The following is a 24,130-nucleotide window of genomic DNA, read 5'->3' as shown; positions in this document are numbered from 1 at the left end:
GCTGTCCAGTGGTGAAAACTCTGCACTTCCACTGTAGGGGCATGAGTCTGACCCCTGGTCAGGGAACTAAGATCCTGCATGCCACACAGCCAAAAAAAAAGAAAAAGAAAAAAAATGGGGGAAATGGTGTTTTCCACAAATGGTGCCAAGTGATTGGCTATCCACAAGCAGAGGAATGAAACTGGACTCTTACTTCATACCACACACAAAAAGTATCTCAAAACACACAGAAGCCTTAAACGTAAAAAGTAAAATTTCACTTAGTCCCTTGTATCCACGGGTTCCACGTCAATGGAGTCAACTAATGCCAGATCAAAAAATATTTTTTAAAAAAATCAAAAAAGTTTCAAAAAGAAAAAGTTAAATTTATCACATGCCAGCAACTATTTCATAGCATTTACTTGTTTTACAACATTTGTATAGCATTTATATTGCATTAGTTCTTAAACATAATCTAGGAATGATTCAAAGTATACAGGAAGATGTGCCTAGGTTATTTGCAAAATCGATTATTTTATATAAGAGATTTGAGCATCTATAGATTTTGGTATCTGCAGGGTGTCCTGGAACCAATCCCTCATGGATGCTGAAGGAAAACTGTGTAAAATCTCCAATAAGACATGGGGATAAATCTTCAGAATCTTGGATTTAGCAATGGTTTCTTCAATCTGACAGCAAAGCACCAGCAACCAAAGGAAAACAGCTTTCCTCAAAATCAAAAACCTTTTTTGCATCAAAAAATGCAATTTAGAAACTGGAATGACAGCTCACAGAATGGAGGAAAATAATTCCACATTATATATCTGATGAGTCTTCATCCAGTGTGTATCAAGGACTTTTACAACTCATCAGCAAAGACAGCCCAGTTTTAAAAATGGACAAAGGACTTAAATAGACTCTTCTCCACACAAGACATGCAAATGGTCAACAAGCAGATGAAAAGATATGATGGAAATGCAACTTATAATCACAATGCAATAACTCCTTCACCCATGTTAAAGTGAGTATAATCAAGAAAATTAAAAATAACATATGTTGACAACAATGCAGAGACACTGGAACTTTTAAACCTTATTGTGGAAATTGGAAAACGAGGCAACCTGTGTTTACCCTATGAATATGCAACTGCCATACGGCCCAACAACTCCACCCCTGGATACAGAACCCAAAGAATTGAAAACAGATGTACACATCTATTGAAAGCCGCAGTGTTCGCAATAGCCAAGAGAGATCAACAACACTAATGTCCACCAATGGGTAAATGGATAAGCGATACGACGGCTGAGCCATATTATTCTGCCAGAAAAAGAATCAAGGGAAATGACACCACCTCAGTCGAAAATAGTACGGCAGTTCCTCAAAAACTTCAACATAGAATTAACATATGATCCATCAACTAACTCCACATGAGGGTATATACCTAAAAGATTGAAAGTAGGAAATGATATGGTACCCCCATCTTCATAGCAATATTAATTACAATAGCAAAAGGTGGAAGTGATCCAAGTGTCCATCAATCAATAAATGTGGTATACACAAAAAGCACTGAAAATTCAGCCTTAAAAACAAAGGAAATTCAGACACAAGCTACAACATATATGAAAAATGATATGATTCCACTTAAACAAGGTATCCAGAGAAGTCAAATTCAAAGACAGAAAGTAGAATGCAGTTGCCAGGGGCTGAGGGGAATTCGTATCTAATGGCTACAGAGTTTCATTGGTGAAAATGCAAAAGATCTGAACATGGATGGTGAGGAAATTTGTACAACAGTGTGAATGTGGTTAATGCCAGGGAAGTGTGTACATAAAGTGGTTTAAATGGTAAATGTTAGTACATTTAATCACAATAAAAAATGAAGTACTAATACATGTTACAATACAGAAAAGGCCACCCAGATCTTACTAATAATCCATCAAGGTTGCGATAATGAGGAAAAGTATCCTCATGGTTCCAGAAGAACAAACAGGATCAGAATGAAGAGAGGCATTTCCCGAGAGCTGGGGCAGCTGGTGAAAGTTGGAGTGGGCCTGCGGATTGGATGACAATGTGGAAACCACAATGATTTCCTTATGTGAAGGTCTCGTGCTTGTTCCCTGGAAGACTGTCATCATTCTGGGCAAGGCACATTGGCGTGTTTTGTGAGCAGCGGCGAGAGTCAGTACTTTGTACCACCACTGAAGAGTTCCTGTACATTTGAAATTACTGGTAAATAAGTTACTTTTCAAAACACTCGTGTCAATAAAAGGACAGAAAACAACAAGCTTTGCTATAGAGGCCAAGGCCCGCCCAGATCCTGCTCACCCAAAATGACGACGCAATTCATCTTTATATGATTTCACGTATTTTAAAAGGGCGCTGTGGGAAGATTATATTAGTAGTCACTGTGTCTTGGGTGTTGTGGATGACCGGGATGTGGCAGAAACAGTGGGATTTCTAATTCCAGCTTTCCACATCAAATCACCAAAAACGTCTGTTAGGACCAATATATGAATTCAGTGTAGCTGCAGGAGACAACGTCAGTATACAGAAATCACTTGCAGTGTTTCTACACACTAACGATGAACTATCCGAGACAGAAATCCAGAAAACAATCCCATTTACAAAAGCATCAAAAGAACCAACTACCTAGGAATAAATTTAACCCAAGATGTGAAAGAGGGGCACATTGAAAACCTTAAGACATCGATGAAGAAGTTTGAAGACGCAAATAAATGGAAAGATATTCTGAGCTCATGAATGGGAAGAATTAGTAATGCTAAAATGTCCATTCTACCCAAAACAGTATGCACATTCAATACAATTCCCATCAAAATTCCAAGGGATTTTTTGACAGAAGCTGCGTAAACAATCCTGACATTTGCATGGAACCATAAAGGACCCCAAACAGCCAAGAGGATCTTGGGAAAGGAGAACAGCAGCTGGAGGAAACTCACGCATTGACTTGAAACCACATTGCGACGTTATAGAAACCACACCCTAGAAACGGCACAAAGAGAAGCACACGGGCCAGAGGAACAGAGACCCCGGGAGAGGATCGCTGTGTTGGTGTCTTGGGGACATCTGGAGGAGTTTCTGACAGTGGGGGCGCAATCTGTCCATCTTTTCCCTCCTTGGTAGAAATCGCCATGTGACATGCGCGTCTCTAAGAATCCTCCCTGAATTCGCACCTGAGGGAATCAGAGCTGAGATTCAAGTTGTCCTCACAGACAATAACACAAGTGTCGCTTCAACAAGATAAAATTTAAATGCTATCATCGGGAATTCCCTGGCAGTCCAGTGGTTAGGACACTGCTTTCACTGCCAGGGGTGTGGGTTCAGTCCCGGGTCAGGGAACTAAGATCTCATAAGCCCCTTGGCACGGCTAAAAGAGAAAACAGGCTATTATTGCCCTCTATTCCAAACACGAAGAGGGGGAATGTCAGCAGGGCAGGGGCCTAGTGTTTGGAGCTGTCTGATTTGACTGGGCCTGTTCATTTGCCCTCAACTGGCCTCACACCCACTTGAGTTACTGGCGATGACCAAGCTGAATCCAGACTTGCTGGTAGGAAGGACGCTGATGGAAACTTTCCTATTGCCTGTCTTTTGGTTTCTCTGCATTTGCTGGTCAGTAGGCTGTGTCACTCCCTATGGTGCCAGATTTTTAATATAGTTATCACCAATTATGAGGACGAACAGAAATCAGCTATCCCATGAAATCTCTCTGAAACTGGAGTCACTTTGTTTTCCTAGTTTAACAAGTCAGTTAGTTGCTACTCATTACTAACTAGCCCTGTTTTACCATCACACCAGGCAGTCAACTGAGATCTACCCATGTTTATATTTATACTGGTTCTACTTCAAAGAGCCTCCTGGATCAATCAAACATGTGAGCAGTGTCACCTCAATGTGGAAATACTGGAAAGGCAGAATAAATTCAGTTTAATGGAATTTATATAAATTATTTCTTACAGGGTAAAGGTCTTCATGGTAAAGGCCAATAGTTGTCACCTGCTGCTGCTAAGTCGCTTCAGTCGTGTCCGACTCTGTGCGACCCCATAGACGGCAGCCCAACAGGCTCCCCCATCCCTGGGATTCTCTAGGCAAGAACACTGGAGTGGGTTGCCATTTCCTTCTCCAATGCATGAAAGTGAAAAGTGAAAGTGAAGTCGCTCAGTCGTGTCCGACTCTAGCGACCCCATGGACTGCAGCCTACCAGGCTCCTCCGTCCATGGGATTTTCCAGGCAAGAGTACTGGAGTGGGGTGCCATTGCCTTCTCCGTAGATGTCACCTAGTTAAAATAAATATATAACACCAATCTGATCTCATCTGATCTCAAAATTGTGCTTGCTATATACACACATACCAACACACACACACTGGCGTGGACACATACATGTGCATATGGTCAGACAGACCCTCGCTAAAGTTATCAATAGCTCAAGTTACCAAGGGCTTCCCTTGTGGCTCAGCTGGTAAAGAATCTGCCTGCAGTGCAGGAGAACTGGGCTCGATCCCTGGGTTGGGAAGAGCCCCTGGAGAAGGGAAAGGCTGCCCACTCCAGTATTCTGGCCTGGAGAACTCCTGGACTATACAGTCTATGGGGTCCCAAAGAATTGGACATGACTGAGTGACTTTCACTTTCACTTTGAAGCCAGTGAACCCCACAATTATGAGCTAACGGTGTGGAAGGAGCTGCATCTGCGTTCAAATCCTGCCTCTGGCTGTGTGACAGGGCACTTCACCTCCCTTCACAGCTTTCCTCTGCTACTGAACAGCACCCACGACAGAAGGGTTAATGTGAGGATCAGATGGAATAGTGCCCGCTAAACTGGTGCTTCTCAAACTCCAGAGTACACACGAATCACCAGACTTCCTGGGAATCATGTTACAAGGCTGGTGCCGATTCAGATTCTCAAGTGGGGCTTGACGTTCTAAGTTCCTAGGTTATGCTGCTGGTCCATGGAACCAGACTTTGCATTGCAAAGCACAAACTGAAACTTCACAAAAGGGAAACCAAAACCATGATCCAGTGGTCCTGCCAGTTAAGGAGGAGAAGCAAACTGAGCAAGGATTGTTTTTGGTGCTCAGTGTGAGCTTGGCATGAACTCAGTTCCTCTCGATGCAGAGATGATAACACGTAGGTTTCATTCTGCCCCCTCCTTAGCCTTAGCATGACTCAATTTCCCTTCTTCCACCCAGGGGCCATGGGAACCCACAGAGATGGGGAGTCTCATACCTGGCAGAGTCCTGGCAAATCTCCCCCGCAGCCACCAAGGCCTTCAGGTACTCGCTGGGCTGCTAGTGGTGGATGTAGTGTGGAGAACAACTGTTCCTGGGGTCCCCGTTCAACGCAGGAGACTCTATAGCTACCTGGAAGGAAAGACAGGCAAATGAGTGGACTTAAACTGAATGCATCTTACAGGAATTACAATCAGCTCTGAGAGACACACACAGCCTGATGGGAGGAAAAGCAGCACTTTACACACCTGCCGATAATAAACGGAGTTAGAGAAGAAATTCATTATACCTTTAAAAACTAGTCACTAGACCACACATTGTAAAGCAATTTTCCTCCAATTGAAAAAAAAAAAGTTACTAGGGAATTCTCTGACAGTCCAGTGGTTGGGACTCAGTGCTTTGACTGCTGTGGGCCTGGGTTCAATCCCTAGTCAGGGAACTAAGATCCTGCAAGCCATGCTGCTGCTGCTGCTAAGTCGCTTCAGTCGTGTCCGACTCTGTGCGACCCCATAGACGGCAGCCCAACAGGCTTCCCGTCCCTGGGATTCTCCAGGCAAGAACACTGGAGTGGGTTGCCATTTCCTTCTCCAGTGCATGAAAGTGAAAAGTGAAAGTGAAGTCGCTCAGTCGTGTCCGACTCTTAGCGACCCCATGGACTGCAGCCTACCAGGCTCCTCTGCCCATGGGATTTTCCAGGCAAGAGTACTGGAGTGGGGTGCCATCGCCTTCTCCGGCAAGCCGTGAGGCCTGGCCAAAAAACCAAAAACGAACACAACCAGTTACTAATTTAGTTCCTCATCTGCTTGAGGCCACCTCTGTCATCTCCAATCTCCCTCTCCCCCCACGCCCACTCATCTCTGTGTCCAAAATGGAACTTGAGGTTGATGTTCAGGTCAGAAAGCCCAGCTGCTGGTGATCAACAGCATCATCAGGCAGCAGAGCTAAGGGCAGAATATTGTAATTCACTAAGTCTTCTGTGCTCTCCAGGCAGGATGATTCCATCTCTGAGGCCTAGATAAAAACCCCCTTAAAACTCAATTCTGTGTTAAAGATGTGGTCTGTATAGCAAAGCCATTGTTACTCTCACGAGTGGCCACTTGCAGAGAGAGATGGTGAAGTGGTTATAAAATTTCTCCAGAAGTAGCTCTGAGAAAGGCTCCATTTATGTAAAAACTCATGCCCATGCTGGAGAAGACGCCTGAATGCTACGGCATTGTCTGTGGCAAGTGGAGAAGAGAAACCTCTGGCCCCCAAGTCGTCATTATCCTTTAATTTCTTAAATTTTCTTATGACCCCCAATATTATCATCATCTAAATAAAAGTTGACTCACTGGACACTTCTTAACAACAACAAAATGCCCAAGCCTTGGGGAGTGTTGCTAAAACAGAAAGGCATGTCTCTTCTGATTTTTAACATCATCACCATTTCAATAAAAGTTATCCCAGCAAACACAGCTCCAAAGAAAAGCTTACATTTGGGGGTGGCAAGTGGGGAGAGAAGGGTGAGGTCTGGAGGTGCAGTGGGGAGGGGGGCCTTCTGGTCCGAGGGGTCAGGGACAATGTGGGGTGCAGGGCAGGCTGCAGAGGCCCATCCCTGGCAAAGGGGTCCCTGAAGCTCGTGCTGGGGTCAGCCTGGCTCACTCAGGGAAGCAGATCAGGACTGGGACTGAGGCCCTGAGAAGGTGAGGACAGAGGCCTTAGGGAGAGGGTGGTCTCTTTCTCACTGGTTCTGGGTCTGACCAATGAGGAACGCAGGGGGAATCTCCCAGGAGCAAAACCTGCACATAACCTATTTCATGCGGTAAGTGATGCTCTGAGAATACAGACTTTCCTGAGAGGTGCAGTCCCAGGTCCTGTGCTGGGGGCTCCCCTGCACCCCATCACAGGATCCTGTCTGGCCTCTGACAGCCAGATCCAGGCTTGGGGTGACCTGCTGATTAAACCTGTGCTCTTTCCTCAGGAATGAGTGAAACCAGAAGGAGAAATGGTGAGAAGAGCAGCCGGCCCAAGATGGGGGCTCGTTCTCTGTGGTTCACCACCCAGAGCAGAGCCCGGGGCCGGAGCTGGGGCCTGTTTCAGGTTTTTAGGAGGGGATGAGCAGGATGAGGCTCACCTCATATGGGGCTGCACCGACCCACTGCGCTCTCAGATGTTTCACTTTTGCTCACCTTAAATGAACTCTCTGTGGTAAGGCAAGGCACGAAGCTCATCATAGCTCCTCCCACCTACAGCAGAGGCCTTTGACTGATAATAAATGATACAGTAAGATAATAGATATGCACCTTGGTAGACAAAATCTGTCAGAATCTGATACCCATGGAGCAAAAATATAGAGGGATTTTTTGTTTGTTTTTTATGAGGGGGATGGGGTTTTATGGGTGGTTTCGTGGAGGCTCATGCAGAACTGAATTGGGGAATTTTACTTCTGGGCAGAGATAATTCAGGGTCACTCCCAAACACAAAGATGGGCAGAATGAACAAATAAGCCTCCTCCTCACCTCCCCAACACCCCATCTCCATGCCGCCGCCCCCACTCCCGCTTTCCCCAAGTAGCTTCCCAGTTTGTCATCCCAGGAATCTGGAATAAAGTTTGGGAAAGAGGTGGTCCCTTCAAATCCAGGCATGTGCTCAGAACTCCTGAGTTCTGTTAATGAGTCCTCCCTGTAACAGTGACCTCTCTGATACATGCCGGTGCCTGGCCCAGTGCTAACCTTTCCGAGCTCTCACTGTGGTTCTGAAATGGTTGGAAACTCGCTTCACTGTTTAGGATTCCAGGGACACTCAGGCAGCAGGCTTCTCTCCCTGGAAGGGCCTGCAGTTTAAACCCTTGTCCACCAGGTGGCGCAAAGCCTCTTGTGTTGGTGTTTGGGTCACTAATCTGCAGAGTGTCTGTTCTGAGACAGAAGGCCTGCCTTCTCCTTCCAAGATGTATGTAACTCTCCAACTCAGGCATGCTCTGTAAGGAGACATCCAGCCTCTGCTTGAACACTTCCAGTGATGAGGCACTCACTACCTCTCGGGGCAGAGTTAGTAGCAGGAGGGAGGGTGGAACTGCAGGCACCAAAAAGCTACCTGTTCAAGGATTTCACTTCTCCTTTCCCAACCAGCCCGGCAATGGTTTTTGCAATTCCTCGCTTCCCAGGCTCTTTCTTGGGAATAACTTAACTCCTTTTCTTATCACCTTATCTGAGTAGGTCACCAACTTGCTGAGCAGAGGCCCAGATGAGTCCTCTCTGGGGCACAAGCCTCCCTACCCTCTACCCACACCCTCAGCTGCTGATTAGGAATCGAAAGGACTGAGCTCCCTCAGTTCCCTGGTGACTTTAGTGAAGTCAAGCATCTGAGCCTAAGTTTCCATATCTGTAGAATAAGTAACAGCATTGTCTGCTCTACTGGCCGCATTTTGTTGAGACCTTCAAATGAAATCATTTATTTACTTAACAACTGTTTACTAAGCACCCATGATATACTACCCCTTCATGGATCATAGCCTTTTACCGGTGAAGGGGCTTCATAACTCAGTGAAGCTCTGAGCGAGGCAGTGCAGGTCCACCCAAGACAGATGGGTCACAGTGAAGAGTTCTGACAAAACGTGGTCCACTGGAGAAGGGAGTGGCAAACCACTCCAGTATTCTTGCCGCTGGAACCCCATGAACAGCATGAAAAGGCAAAAAGATATGACACGCCCAGGGTAGATGAGCCCCCCAAGGTCGGAAAGTGTCCAGTATACTGCTGGGGAAGAGCGGAGGGCAATTACTAACAGCTCCAGAAAGAATGAAGCAGTCGGGACAAAGCAGGAACGACACCCAGTTGTGGATGTGTCTGGTGGTGAAAGCAAAATCCGATGCTGTAAAGAACAATATTGCGTAGGACCCTGGAATGTTAGGTCCATGAATCAAGGTAAATTGGACATGATCAAGCAGGAGATGGCAAGATTGAATATCGACATCATAGGAATCAGTGAACTAAGTGAAGTGAAGTCGCTCAGTCGTGTCCAATGCTATGCAACCCCGTGGACTGTAGCCCACCAGGCTCCTCCGTCCATGGGATTCTCCAGGCGAGAATACTGGAGTGGGTTGCCATTTCCTTCTCCAGAGGATCTTCCCAATCCAGGGATCGAACCCAGGTCTCCCGCATTGCGGGCAGATGCTTTAACCTCTGAGCCACCATGGATAAGAGTGGGCGAACTTGATTCAGTCAACCATTATATCTACCACTGTGGGCAAGAATCCCTTAGAAGACATGGAGTAGCCCTCAGAGTCAACAAGAGTCTGAAATGCAGTACTTGGGTGCAAGCTCAAAAATGATGGAATGATCCTGGTTCATTTCCAAGGCCAAACCATTCAACATCACAGTAACCCAAGTCTATGCCCCAATCACTGATGCTGAAGAAGCTGAAGCTGATTGGTTCTATGAAGACCCACAACATCTTCTAGAACTAACACCAAAAAAAAAAAAAAGATGTCCCTTTCATCGTAGGGATTTGAATGCAAAAGTAGGAAGTCATGGGATACCTAAAATAACAGGCAAATTTGGCCTTGGAGTACAAAAGGAAGCAGGGCAAAGGCTAACAGTTTTGTCAAGAGAACATGCTGGTCACAGAAAACACCCTTTTCCAACAACCCAAGAGACAACTCTACAAGTGAACATCACCAGATGGTCAATACCAAAATCAGATTGATTATATTCTTTGCAGCCAAAGACGGAAACACTCTATACAGTCAGCAAAAACAAGACCTGGAGCTGATCATGGCTTACATCATGAGCTCTTCATGGCAGAATTCAGGCTTAAATTGAAGAAAGTAGGGAAAACCCCTAGGCCATTCGGTATGACCTAAATCAAATCCCTTATGATTATACAATGGAAGTGATAAATAGATTTAAGGGAGTAGATCTGATAGACAGAGGGCCTGAAGAACTATGGACGGAGGTTTAAAACATTGTACAGGGGGCAGTGACCAAAATCATCCAAAAGAAAAAGAAATGCAAGGAAGCAAAGTGGTTGTCTGAGGAGAATAGCTGAGAAAAGAAGAAGAATGAAAGGCAAAGGAGAAAGGGAGAGATATACCCAACTGAATACAGAATTCCTGAGAGTAGTGAGGAGAGATAAGAAGGCCCTCTTAACTGAGCAATGCAAAGAAATAGAGGAAAACAACAGAATGAGAAACACCAAAGATTTCTTCAAGAAAACTGGAGATATCAAGGGACTATTTCAAGCAAGGATGGGCATGAGAAAGGACAGAAATGGTGTGGACCTAACAGAGGCAGAAGAGATTAAGAAGAGGTGGCGAGAATACACAGAAGTATACAAAAAAGTTAATGACCTGGATAACCATGATGATGTGGTCACTCACCTAGAGGTGGACATCCTGCAATGTGAAGTCAAGTGGGCTTTTGGAAGAATTTCTATGAACAAAGCTAGTGGAGGTGACAGAATTCCAGCTAAGCTATTTAAAATCCTAAAAGATTTGCTAAAATTTCTTGTAAGATTTGTAAAGTAAATTTTCTAAATTTGTTGTAAAATCCTAAAAGATTTGTAAAGATTTGTTGATGTTAAAATTCTGCACTCAATATGTCAGCAAATTTGGAAAACTCAGCAGTGGCCACAGGACTGAAAGAGGTCAGTTTTCATTCCAATCTCAAAGAAGGGCAATGTCAAAGAATGTTTAAACTACCGTACAATTGTGCTCATTTCACATGCTAGCAAGTTTATAGTCAAAATCCTTCAAGCTGGGCTTCAGCAGTACTTGAACCAAGAAATTCCAGATGTACAAGCTGGGTTTCAAAGAGGCAGAGGAACCAGATATCAAATTGCCAACATTCACTGGATCATGGAGAAAGCAAGGGAGTTCCAGAAAAACATGTACTTCTGCTTCATTAACTATGCTTAAGGCTTTGTCTGTGTGGATCACAACAAGCTGTGGAAAATTCTTAAAGAGATGGAAGTACCACACACCTTACCTGTCTCCTGAGAAACTGGTATGTGTGTCAAGAAGCAAGAGTTAAAACTGGACATGGAACAACTGACTGGTTCAAAACTGGAAAAGGAGTATTATGAGGCTGTATACTGTCACCCTGCTTATTTAATGTATATGCAGAGGACATCACGTGAAATGCCAGACTAGATAAATCACAAGCTGGAATCAAATTGCCAGGAGAAATATTAACAACCTCAGATATGAAGACGATACCACTCTAATGGCATAAAGTGAAGAGGAGCTAAAGAATCTCTTGATAAGGGTGAAAGAGGAGAGTGAAAAAGCTGGCTTACAACTCAACATTTAAAAAACTAAGATCATGGCATCTGGTCCCATCACTTCATAGTAAATAGGAAGGGAAAAAGTGGAAGCAGTAACAAATTTTATTTTCTTGGGCTTCAAAATCATGGCAGATGGTCACTTACACTTGCTCCTTGGAAGGAAAGCTATGAGAAACCTAGACAGCTATTAAAAAGCAGAGACATCACTTTGCTGACAAAAGTGCATATAGTCAAAGCTCTGGCTTTTCCAGTAGCCGTGTACGATGGACCAGAAAGAGTTGGATCATAAAGAAGGCTGAGCGCTGAAAAACTGATGCTTTCTAATTGTGGGGTTGGAGAAGGCTCTTGAGAGTCCCTTGGCTGCAAGGAGATCAAACTGGTCAATCCTAAAGGAAATCAACCATGAATCTTCATTGGAAGGACTGTTGCTGAAGCTCCAATACTTTGACACCTTGATACGTAGAGCTGACTTATTAGAAAAAACCTTGATGCTGGGAAAGATTAAAGGCAAAAGAAGAAGGGAGCGGCAGAGGATGAGATGGTTGGATGGCATCACCGACTCAATGGACATGAATTGGAGCAAACTCCAGGAGGTAGTAGAGGACAGAGGAGCCTGGTGTGCTGCAGTCCACAGGGACGCAGAGAGTTGGACACAACTTAGCACTGAACAACAATAACGATTACACTAGGCATTGGTTTAGAGACCAAGTTGTACAGTGGCAGCCAAGACAGATAGGCAAGTGGTAAACACAGCATATGATGTCAGATGGTGATAAGCGACATGAAGGCAAACAGAGTCAAGTGAGAGTCAGTTTCTAAAACTAAGCTGCTAGAGGTATGAAACGCTTGTGAAAGTAGAAGCAAGTCATCACCCCCTGCATCAACTTTCCCCCATAGACTACCTGTCCCCTTCTATCTGACCTGCAGTTCCCAACCATGAAAGTCATGTCTGAGATAGACAGTGTTGTTAGTCTCTGTTACGTGCAACCAAATGCGATCCTAATGGATATGAATTATGCAGACAGGAAACCAGGAGATGATCAACATGGCACAGAGCTATCCTTTTCTATCTCCCTCCTCTGCCCATGGCGGAGCCGTAAGATAAGACCAAGTTCAATTCAGTCGCTCCGTCGTGTACAACTCTTTGCAACCCCATGAATCATAGCACGCCAGGCCTCCTTGTCCATCACCAACCCCCGGAGTTCACTCAGACTCACGTCCATCGAGTCAGTGATGCCATCCAGCCATCTCATCCTCTGTCGTCCCCTTCTCCTCCTGCCCCCAATCCCTCCCAGCATCAGAGTCTTTTCCAATGAGTCAACTCTTCGCATGAGGTGGCCAAAGTACTGGAGTTTCAGCGTTAGCATCATTCCTTCCAAAGAAATCCCAGGGCTGATCTCCTTCAGAATGGACTGGTTGGATCTCCTTGCAGTCCAAGGGACTCTCAAGAGTCTTCTCCAACACCACAGTTCAAAAGCATCAATTCTTCGGCGCTCAGCTTTCTTCACAGTCCAACTCTCACATTCATACATGACCAGAGGAAAAACCATAGCCTTGACTAGACGGACCTTTGTTGGCAAAGTAATGTCTCTGCTTTTCAATATGCTATCTAGGTTGGTTATAACTTTTCTTCCAAGGAGTAAGTGTCTTCTAATTTCATGGCTGCAGTCAGCATCTGCAGTGATTTTGGAGCCCCAAAAAATAAAGTCTGACACTGTTTCCACTGTTTCCCCATCTATTTCCCATGAAGTGATGGGACCAGATCCCATGATCTTCGTTTTCTGAATGTTGAGCTTTAAGCCAACTTTTTCACTCTCCTCTTTCACCTTCATCAAGAGGCTTTTTAGTTCCTCTTCACTTTCTGCCATAAGGGTGGTGTCATCTGCATATCTGAAGTTATTGATATTTCTCCCTGCAATCTTGATTCCAGCTTGTGCTTCTTCCAGCCCAGCATTTCTCATGATGTACTCTGCATAGAAGTTAAATAAGCAGGGTGACAATATACAGCCTTGATGTACTCCTTTTCCTATTTGGAACCAGTCTGTTGTTCCATGTCCAGTTCTAACTGTTGCTTCCTGACCTGCATACATATTTCTCAAGAGGCAGGTCAGGTGGTCTGGTATTCCCATCTCTTTCAGAATTTTCCAGAGTTTATTGTGATCCACACAGTCAAAGGCTTTGGCATAGTCAATAAAGCAGAAATAGATGTTTTTCTGGAACTCTCTTGCTTTTTTGATGATCCAGCAGATGTGGGCAATTTGGTCTCTGGTTCCTCTGCCTTTTCTAAAACCAGCTTGAACAACTGGAAGTTCATGGTTCATGTATTGCTGAAGCCTGGCTTGGAGAATTTTGAGCATTACTTTACTAGCATGTGAGATGAGTGCAATTGTGCAGTAGTTTGAGCATTCTTTGGCATTGCCTTTCTTTGGGATTGGAATGAAAACGGACCTTTTCCAGTCCTGTGGCCACTGCTGAGTTTTCCAAATTTGCTGGTATATTGACTACAGCACTTTCACAGCATCATCTTTCAGGATTTGGAATAGCTCAACTGGAATTCCATCACCTTCACTAGCTTTGTTCTTAGTGATGCTTTCTAAGGCCCACTTGACTTCACATTCCAGGGTGTCTGGCTCTCGGTCAGTGATCACACCATCGTGATTATCTGGGTCGTGAAGATCTTTTTTGTACAGTTCTTCCGTACAAAATACACAGTTCTTCTGTGTATTCTTGCCACCTCTTCTTAATATCTTCTTCTGTTAGGTCCATACCATTTCTGCCCTTTATCGAGCCCATCTTTGCATGAAATGTTCCCTTGGTATCTCTAATTTTCTTGAAGAGATCTCTAGTCTTTCCCATTCTGTTGTTTTCCTCTATTTCTTTGCATTGATCACTGAGGAAGGCTTTCTTGTCTCTTCTTGCTATTCTTTGGAACTCTGCATTCAGATGCTTATAACTTTCCTTTTGTCCTTTGCTTTTTGCTTCTCTTCTTTTCACAACTATTTGTAAGGCCTCCCCAGACAGCCATTTTGCTTTTTTGCATTTCTTTTCCATGAGGATGATCTTGATTCCTGTCTCCTGTACAATGTCACGAACCTCATTCCATAGTTCATCAGGCACTCTATCTATCAGATCTAGTCCCTTAAATCTATTTCTCACTTCCACTGTATAATCATAAGGGATTTGATTTAGGTCATACCTGAATGGTCTAGTGGTTTTCCCTACTTTCTTCAATTTAAGTCTGAATTTGGCAATAAGGAGTTCATGATGTGAGCCACAGTCAGCTCCTGGTCTTGTTTTTGTTGACTGTATAGAGCTTCTCCATCTTTGGCTGATTTCGGTGTTGACCATCTGGTGATGTCCATGTGTAGAGTCTTCTCTTGTGTTGGAAGAGGGTGTTTGCTATGACCAGTGCATTTTCTTGGAAAAACTCTATTAGTCTTTGCCCTGCTTCATTCCGTATTCCAAGGCCAAATTTGCCTGTTACTTCAGGTGTTTCTTGACTTCCTACTTTTGCATTCCAGTCTCTATAATGAAAAGTACATCTTTTTTGGGTGTTAGTTCTAAAAGGTCTTGTAGGTCTTCATAGAACCATTCAACTTCAGCTTCTTCAGCGTTCCTGGTTGGGGCATAGACTTGGATTACTGTGATATTGAATGGTTTGCCTTGGAAACGAATAGAGATCATTCTGTCGTTTTTGAGATTGCATCCAAGTACTGCATTTCGAACTCTTTTGTTGACCACGATGGCTACTCTATTTCTTCTGAGGGATTTCTGTCCGCAGTAGTAGATATAATGGTTAAATTCACCCATTCCAGTCCATTTTAGTTCGCTGATTCCTAGAATGTCGACGTTCACTCTTGCCATCTCTTATTTGACCACTTCCAATTTGCCTTGATTCATGTGGTCCACTGGAGAAGGGAATGGCAAACCACTTCAGTATTCTTGCCTTGGGAACCCCATGAACAGTATGAAAAGGCAAAATGCTAGGATACTGAAAGAGGAATTCCCCAGGTCAGTAGGTGCCCAATATGCTGCTGGAGATCAGTGGAGAAATAACTCCAGAAAGAATGAAGGGATGGAGCCAAAGCAAAAAGAATACCCAGTTGTGGATGTGACTGGTGATAGAGCAAGGTCCAATGCTGTAAAGAGCAATATTGCATAGGAACCTGGAGTGTCAGGTCCACGAATCAAGATAAGACCAAAGAGATCATCAAATCTACTGAACAGACCTCAACACTCCAGGTTAGGCCCAGCTAAGCATGCCAGCTCAAGGAAGTCCTGTGTATTATCCACAGTGATCTGGTTGGAAAGCCCCAGAGTTCTAAACATAGCCCTTGAAATCCCAGCAATTCTGATCAGAAAGGGATTTCCCCTCTGTCAGATGATCGTTCACTTCAGCCAGTGACAGGCTCAGGTTCTGAACCCGTGGCATGGGATGAAGGTGTACAAATCAGATTCCTGGGAAGCGAGCAGGCACAGGGAGGGAATCTCCAAGAGATTCTGAAGCACCCGACAAGGCACTTTTCTTCCCACCAGCCCTCAGGAGCATCAGAATCTGGCCCAGTTTAGGGATGGGGAAACTGAAATCCAAGATGTGGGGGGAGCTTGAAGGTCTGGGATCTGGATTTCCTCCAGAACCGTCCCCCCCTCCAAGCTTTGGAATACACCGTGTCAACTCGATCTCTCCACAGACTCTAAGGTGTTTTGCAATATTTCAAAAGTTATGTTTCCCTGGCTGAACAGTGAATAATTCACCAACTCAGGTCTCGATCAGTATCAGAAAGAGAAAAGGGACTTTGACAAAGCAGATCTGAACTAACAGTGCAAGGCCCTCAAAGAAATCACAGAAACAGAAGCTTGGTGGTTCAACCACATCTGATTTTGAGCAAAACAAAGTGCTTTTCTGATAATACAAATTATTTCATTGGACTCCATAGTGAGGAAGACATGTCCAGATGAAAACCCAGCTCCCCTTCAAGGGAAGCCAGTCCTGACGATTCTGCTCCCACTGTTTTAGCTACTGTATCAGTTACACCTGTAGAACATGAACTGAAATCTCAGTGGCTTAGCATGGTAAACATTTGGTTCTGTTTTTGACTACCTTTAGTTTTATTGAGATGTAACGGACATACAACACTATATAAGTCGAAGGTATACAGGACAATGGTCTGACTGAAATGATTATCACAATTAAGTTTAGTGAACATCTGTCATCTCATACAGATACAAAATTAAAGAAATAGAAAAAAACTTTTTGCCCTTGTGATGAGACTCAGCATTTACTCTCAACAGTTTTACATATAACACACAGCAGTGTTCATTATAGTTACCGTGTTGTACATTAACATCCCTAGTACTTATTTATCTTTTAACTGCAAGTTAGCACGTTTTTACTACCTTCTTCCGATTCTTCCCCCACCCCAAACACACTGTGCCTCTGGTAACCAAAAATCTGATCTCTTTGTCTGCGGCTTTGTTTGTCTGTTTCTGAAGCACAGTTGACCTACAACTCTCTGTTAGCACAACATAGCGATTTGGAATTTCTGTACCTTTTGAAATGAGCATCAAGATAAGCCTATTTACCTTCTGTCGCCATACAAAGATATTGTGTAACGACTGACTATATTCCATGACTCATTTATTTTGTAACTGGAAGTCTGTACCTCTTAAGTCTCCCTCACCTATTTCTCTCCTCCTCCTATCTCCCTCCCCCCGGCAACCACCTGCTTGTACTCGGTTATCTATGACTCTTAGTTTCTGCTTAGTTATGTTTGCATTTGTTTTGTTGTTTAGGTTCCATGTAAAAGTGAAATCATACAGTGTTTGTCTTTTTCTGCTTGATTTGACTCACTTTAGCATAACAGCCTCTAGGTCCGTCCATACTGTCACAAATGGCAAGGCGTCATTCTTCTTTATGGCTGAGTGTGGGGGTATCACATCTTCTTCATGCATTCATCTATTGATGGGCGCTGTGGTTGCATCCTTATCATGGTTATTGTAAATAATGAATATCTTTTGCCATCCCCTTTCAGTCTGTGTGTCTTTTAGATCTGAAGTGAGTCTATTACAGGCAACATATTTATGAGTCTTTTTTTTGTTTCCATTCACCCACTCTATGTCTTTTGATTGGAACATGTAGTCCATTTACATAAAGTAACTATTGCTAGGAACATATTTATTGTCATTTTAAAAACTGTATTGGGTTGTTTTTGTAGTTCTTTTTTGTTCCTCTCTTCTTTTGTTCTCTTCCCTTGTGATCTGATGACTACCTTTACTGTTATGTTTGGATTCCTTTCTCTTTTTGTGTTTGTATCTATTACAGATTTTTGGTTTTTATAAATCTATGATATATTCATTTATAATAAATTGTTTTTATAAATCTATTTTTGGTTCTATAAATCTATTATAGATTTTACCATGAGGTTTATATAACTATATACATAATTTTATGTATACACAGACAGGTTATTCAGTCACTAAATCATGTCTGACTCTTTGTGACTCCATGGACTGCAGCACACCAGGCTCCTCTGTTCTACACTATCTCTTGTGGTTTGCTTAAATTCATGTCCACTGAGTCAGTGACGCTATCTAACTATCTCATCCTCTGCTACCTCTGGGAGTATTAGACCACCTTACCTGTCTCCTGAGAAACCTGTATGTGTGTCAAGAAGCAGCAGTTAGAGCTGGACATGGAACAACTGACTGGTTCAAAATTGGGAAAGGAGTATGACAAGGCTGTATACTGTCACCCTGCTTATTTAACTTATATGCAGAGTACATCATGCGAAATGGGCTGGGTGAATCACAAGCTGGAATCAAGATTGTTGGGAGAAATATCAACAACCTCAGATATGAAGATGATATACCACTCTAATGACAGAAAGTGAAGAGGAACTAAAGAACCTCTTGATGAGCGTGAAAGAGGAGAATGAAAAAGCTGACTTGAAATTCAACGTTCAAAAAACTAAGATCATGGCATCTGTCCAACAGCAGACAGAAGTGGGAAAAATGGAAGCAGTGACAGATTTTATTTTCTTGGGCTCCAAAATCACTGTGGACAGTGACTGCAGCCATGAAATTGAAAGACACTTGCTCCTTGGAAGAAAAGCTATGACAAACCTAGAGAACATATTAAAAAGCAGAGATATCACTTTGCTGACAAAGGTCCATATAGTCAACAGCTATGGTTTTTCCAGTAGTCATGTACAGATGTGAGAGTTGGACCATCAAGAAGGCTGAGCACCAAAGAACTGATGCTTTCAAATTGTGGTGCTGGAGAAGACTCTTGAGAGTCCCTTGGACTGCAAGGAGATCAAACCAGTCAATCCTAAAGGAAATCAACTCTGAATATTTATTGGAAGGACTGATGCTGAAGTTCCAATACTTTGGCAGTATTGGAGGAGCTGACTAATTGGAAAAGACTTTGGTGCCAGGAAAAATTGAAGGCCAAAGGAGAAGGGGGCAGCAGAAGATACATATACACACATGCACACAACCCTGAATGATCCATAGCCTGCCATATACCTTCTAACTTCCTCTTATAGATTGAATTCCCCCAAATTCCTGTATTGAAGCCTTAACCTTCAGTACTTCAGAATATGACTATGTTTGGAGAGAGTGTCTTTAAAGAGGCAATTAGGTTAAAGGCCCTAATTACAGTGGGCCCTAATTCAATCCGACTGGTGTCTTATAAACAGTGGAGATTAGGACAGTCAGAGAGACACCAGGGATACGTACACACACGGAGTAAAAACCATGGTAGGGAACAGTGAGAAGCCAGCCGTCAGGAATCAAGGAGGGAAGCCTCAGAACAAACCAGCCCTGCCCACACCTGCATCTTGGACTTCCAGCCTCCAGAACTGTGATAAAGTAAATATCTGTTTAAGCTACCCAGTCTGTGATACTCTGTTACGGCAGCCCTAGCAGACTAGTACCTGTTCTGTCCTTTAAGACTTCTCTGTGTTATGGTTCAGTACCTTGATAAATTAACCTGTGATAACGTTTCAATGGAGGTGATGTATGCACTCAGCTGCTCAGTCATGTCCAACTCTTTGTGATCTCCTGGACTGCGGCCCACAAGGCTCCTCTGTCCATAGAATTTTCCAGGCAAGAATACTGGAGTGGGCTGCCATTTCCTACTCCAGGGGACTTTCCCGACCCAGGCAATGAACTCGTGTCTTCTCTGTCTCCCGCACTGGCAGGCAGATTCTTTACCACTGCAGCACCTGGGAAGCCCCATGGAAGTGGTGGAGTCCCTCAAATTTCCCTCAATAACGCATCTAAACTTAAGCATGAATCTTTAATGCATAACCCCTAAAAGAGACCGGCAGTGAGGTAATGTAGGTATTAGTTCAGCACACCTCTTGCCATATTCCTGCTAATAATTGATTTTGCCTCTGGGAGCAGCTCCTCTTCTATTCCTTCATAGTCTCTTGATCCTGGCAATGGGAGAGCTCTGTAACCTAGGCAGGTTCACTGAGAGAAGTTCCCTGACCGCAGTGACTGTTCCAGAGATTGCACATGACCCAGGACAGGCCAATCAGAGACCTTCCCTAGGATTTTTCTAATTGCAGTGGCAAGGAAGTTATCCCCAAGCTGGTGGTGGCCATATCCTCTGCCATGAGGGGATGCCAGGGAAGCAGGAAAGGTGATGTGGGTGCCAGCACAGACTGGTCTCTCACATCCAATTGGCAGGATTTCTGAGCTGTCCTAACCCCTGTGGATCTCCCTTCAATTCTTTTACAAACTTAATAGCTTTCTAATAAGTCTCTCATTTAAAATGGTTTGAGCTGGTTCTGTCTTAGGTAAAGAAGAAGAATATGACTGTATTTTGAGGTATAGTCAAATGATTACTTGGAACCTTTCAAGTTCACACCCAAGCCTGCTACTTTTCTCTTTCCTAGGAGGTAAGTTCCTCATCATTAGAGGTTTTCAAGCAGAGAAGGGATGTTCTTTGTCTGGGATGAATCAGAGGGAATTATTGCACTGGAGTTCAAAAGATTTAACTGGGTGGCAAGAATATTCCCAGTAAAATCATTGATCCTGCGGTGTACAGAGTCCTCCTCTTTTCTCTTGGAAAAAAAAAAAAAAAACAAAGTTGGAGGATCCACATTTCCTGATTTCAAAACTTACCACAAAGCTACAGTCATCAAAACAGTGTGGTCCTAGCATATGGATAGACATGTAGACCAATCAAATAGAATTGAGAGTCCTGGAAAAAAAAAAAAAAAAAGAATAAAGGGTCCTGAAAGAAACCCACACATTTTCAGTAAGGGTGTCAAGAGTATTCAACAGGGAAAGAATCATCTCTTCAACAAATGATACTGAGAGAACTGGATATCCACATGTAAAAGAATGAAGTTGTACCTTTTCCTCACATCGTATATAAAAGTTAACTGAAAATGTATCAAAGACATAAATTTAAGAGCTAAAACCATAAAAGTCTTAGAAGAAAATTAGGAGCAAATTTTCATAACCATGGATTAAGCAATAGTTTCTTAAATATGACACTAAAAGCATAAGCAACAGAAAAAATTAGATAAATTAAACTTCATCAAAATTTAAAACTTTTGTGCTTCGAAGAATGCTATCAAGAAACTAAAAAGAGGCAGATACGTTCGTGGGGTTACTCCTTTCTGCCCGTGGACGCCGCCGAGAAAGCATCGTTGAAGTCTTCCCCGCCTCCACTGCCGTCATGTCTAAATCAGAGTCTCCCAAAGAGCCCGGACAGCTGCGGAAGCTCTTCATCGGAGGATTGAGCTTTGAAACAACCGATGAGAGTCTGAGGAGCCATTTTGAGCAATGGGGAACGCTCACAGACTGTGTGGTAATGAGGGATCCAAACACCAAGCGCTCCAGAGGCTTCGGGTTTGTCACATACGCCACGGTGGAGGAGGTGGATGCGGCCATGAATGCAAGGCCACACAAGGTGGACGGAAGAGTTGCGGAACCAAAGAGGGCCGTCTCAAGAGAAGATTCTCAAAGACCTGGTGCCCACTTAACTGTGAAAAAGATTTTTGTTGGTGGCATTAAAGAAGACACTGAAGAACATCACCTGAGAGATTATTTTGAACAGTATGGGAAAATTAAAGTAATTGAAATCATGACTGACCGAGGCAGTGGCAAAAAGAGAGGCTTTGCTTTTGTAACCTTTGATGACCATGACTCCGTAGACAAGATTGTCATTCAGAAATACCACACTGTGAATGGCCACAACTGTGAAGTGAGAAAAGCCCTGTCTAAGCAAGAGATGGCTAGTGCTTCATCCAGCCAGAGAGGTCGAAGTGGTTCTGGAGACTTTGGTGGCGGTGGTGGAGGGTTTTTGGTGGGAATGACAACTTTGGTCGTGGAGGAAACTTCAGTGGTCGAGGTGGCTTTGGTGTCAGCCATGGTGGTGGTGGATATGGTGGCAGTGGGGATGGATATAATGGATTTGGTAATGACGGAAGCAATTTTGGAGGTGGAAGAAGCTACAATGATTTTGGCAATTACAACAGTCAATCTTCAAATTTTGGACCCATGAAAGGAGGAAACTTTGGAAGCAGAAGTTCTGGCCCCTGTGGTGGTGGAGGCCAATACTTTGCCAAACCACGAAACCAAGGTGGCTATGGTGGCTCCAGCAGCATCAGTAGTTATGGCAGTGGGAGAAGGTTTTACTTACTGCCAGGAAACAAAGCTTAGCAGGAGAGGAGAGCCAGAGAAGTGACAGGGAAGCTACAGGTTACAACAGATTTGTGAACTCAGCCAAGCACAGAGGTGGCAGGGCCTAGCTGCTACAAAGAAGACAGGTTTTAGACAATACTCATGTGTATGGGCAAAAAACTCAAGGACTGTACTTGTGACTAATTGTATAACAGGTTATTTTAGTTTCTGTTCTGTGGAAAGTGTAAAGCATTCCAACAAAGGGTTTTAATGTAGATTTTTTTTTTTGTACCCATGCTTTGATTGCTAAATGTAATAGTCTGATCATGACGCTGAATAAATGTCTTTTTATTTTTTTAATGTGCTGTGTAAAGTTAGTCTTCCTGAAGCCATTTTGGTAAACTACCCCAACAGTGTGAAGTTAGAATTCCTTCAGGGTGATGCCAGGTTCCATTTGAAATTTATTTACAACCTGCTTGGTGGAGAAGCTGTTGTCTTCAGAACCTTGGTGTAGTTGAACTGACAGTTACTGTGTTGTGACCTGGAGTTCACCATTAAAAGGGTCACCCATGCAAAGTCATGGAGTTTTTTAATTTTTTTGGTTATTAATGATTGTTGGTACATCCTATGCAATATATCTAAATTGAATTATGGTACCAGATAAAGTTATAGATGGGAATGATGCTTGTGTATCATCCATTATCATGTGTAATCAATAAAAGATTTAATACCCTCTTGAAAAAAAAAAAACTAAAAAGATAACACAAAAATTGAAGAAAATATCTCCAAACTGTATACCTAACAAGGGACTTATATCCAGGATACAGGAAGGATTCTTACAACCCAATAAAAAAAAAAAAGACAAATAACCCAATTAAAAATTGGGCAAAAGACTTGAATAGATGCTTCTCCAAAGAAGATATACAAATATCAATAATAGCACATGAAAAGATTTTCAAAATCACTAATCATTAGGGGAATGTGATCAAACCACAATGAGATACTACTTTATATGTACTAAGATGGCTGTAATAAAAAAGATGAACAGTAACAAGTGTCAGAGAGGATCAGAGAAACTGAAATCCTCATATATTGCTGATATGTAGCTGCTATGAAAAATGGTTTGGCATTTTCCTAAGCTAAAGCAGATTTATGATATGCTCCAGCAATATTATTCCTGAGCACATAACCAAGAGAACTGAAAATTTATGAATATGTATATTTATACACAAATATTCACATGAGAAATGCTGGGCTGGAAGAAGCACAAGCTGGAATCAAGATTGCTGGGAGAAATATCAATAACCTCAGATATGCAGATGACACCACCCTTATGGCAGAAAGTGAAGAGGAACTCAAAAGCCTCTTGATGAAAGTGAAAGAGGAGAGTGAAAAAGTTGGGTTAAACCTCAACATTCAGAAAACGAAGATCATGGGATCTGGTCCCATCACGTCATGGGAAATAGATGGGGAAACAGTGGAAACAGTGTCAGACTATTTTTTTGGCTCCAAAATCACTGCAGATGGTGATTGCAGCCATGAAATTAAAAGACGCTTACTCCTTGGAAAGAAAGTTATGACCAACCTAGATAGCATATTGAAAAGCAGAGACATTACTTTGCCAACAAAGGTCCGTCTAGTCAAGGCTATGGTTTTTCCTGTGGTCATGTATGGATGTGAGAGTTGGACTGTGAAGAAAGCTGAGCGCTGAAGAATTGATGCTTTTGAGCTGTGGTGTTGGAGAAGACTCTTGAGAGTCCTTTGGACTGCAAGGAGATCCAACCAGTCCATTCTGAAGGAGATCAGCCCTGGGTGTTCTTTGGAAGGAATGATGCTAAAGCTGAAACTCCAGTACTTTGGCCACCTCATGCGAAGAGTTGACTCATTGGAAAAGACTCTGATGCTGGGAGGGATTGGGGGCAGGAGGAAGAGGGGACGACAGAGGATGAGATGGTTGGATGGCATCACCGACTTGATGGATGTGAGTTTGAGTGAACTCTGGGAGT

The 24,130-nt window shown here is 43.3% G+C and overlaps 1 long non-coding RNA gene and 1 pseudogene across 2 annotated transcripts in view; one reads left to right on the top strand and one right to left on the bottom strand.

Moving 5' to 3' along the window:
* Positions 1-13,433, bottom strand: part of LOC112443778 (uncharacterized) — a 40,343-nt gene extending 26,910 nt beyond the window's left edge. For both annotated transcript variants that reach the window (XR_239525.5, XR_003032180.2), the window contains exon 1: positions 5,220-13,433. This is a non-coding gene — a long non-coding RNA (uncharacterized lncRNA). The remainder of the gene's footprint in view (positions 1-5,219) is intronic.
* Positions 13,434-21,113: 7,680 nt separating this feature from the next.
* On the top strand, positions 21,114-22,259 carry LOC790266 (heterogeneous nuclear ribonucleoprotein A1-like; annotated as a pseudogene).
* Positions 22,260-24,130: the final 1,871 nt, after the last annotated feature.

The sequence above is a fragment of the Bos taurus genome, chromosome 23 (assembly GCF_002263795.3).
Source record: "Bos taurus isolate L1 Dominette 01449 registration number 42190680 breed Hereford chromosome 23, ARS-UCD2.0, whole genome shotgun sequence".
Lineage (NCBI taxonomy): Eukaryota > Metazoa > Chordata > Mammalia > Artiodactyla > Bovidae > Bos > Bos taurus.
The sequence above is the reverse complement of the archived record's forward strand: the minus strand, read 5'-3'. Positions and strand labels throughout refer to the sequence as shown.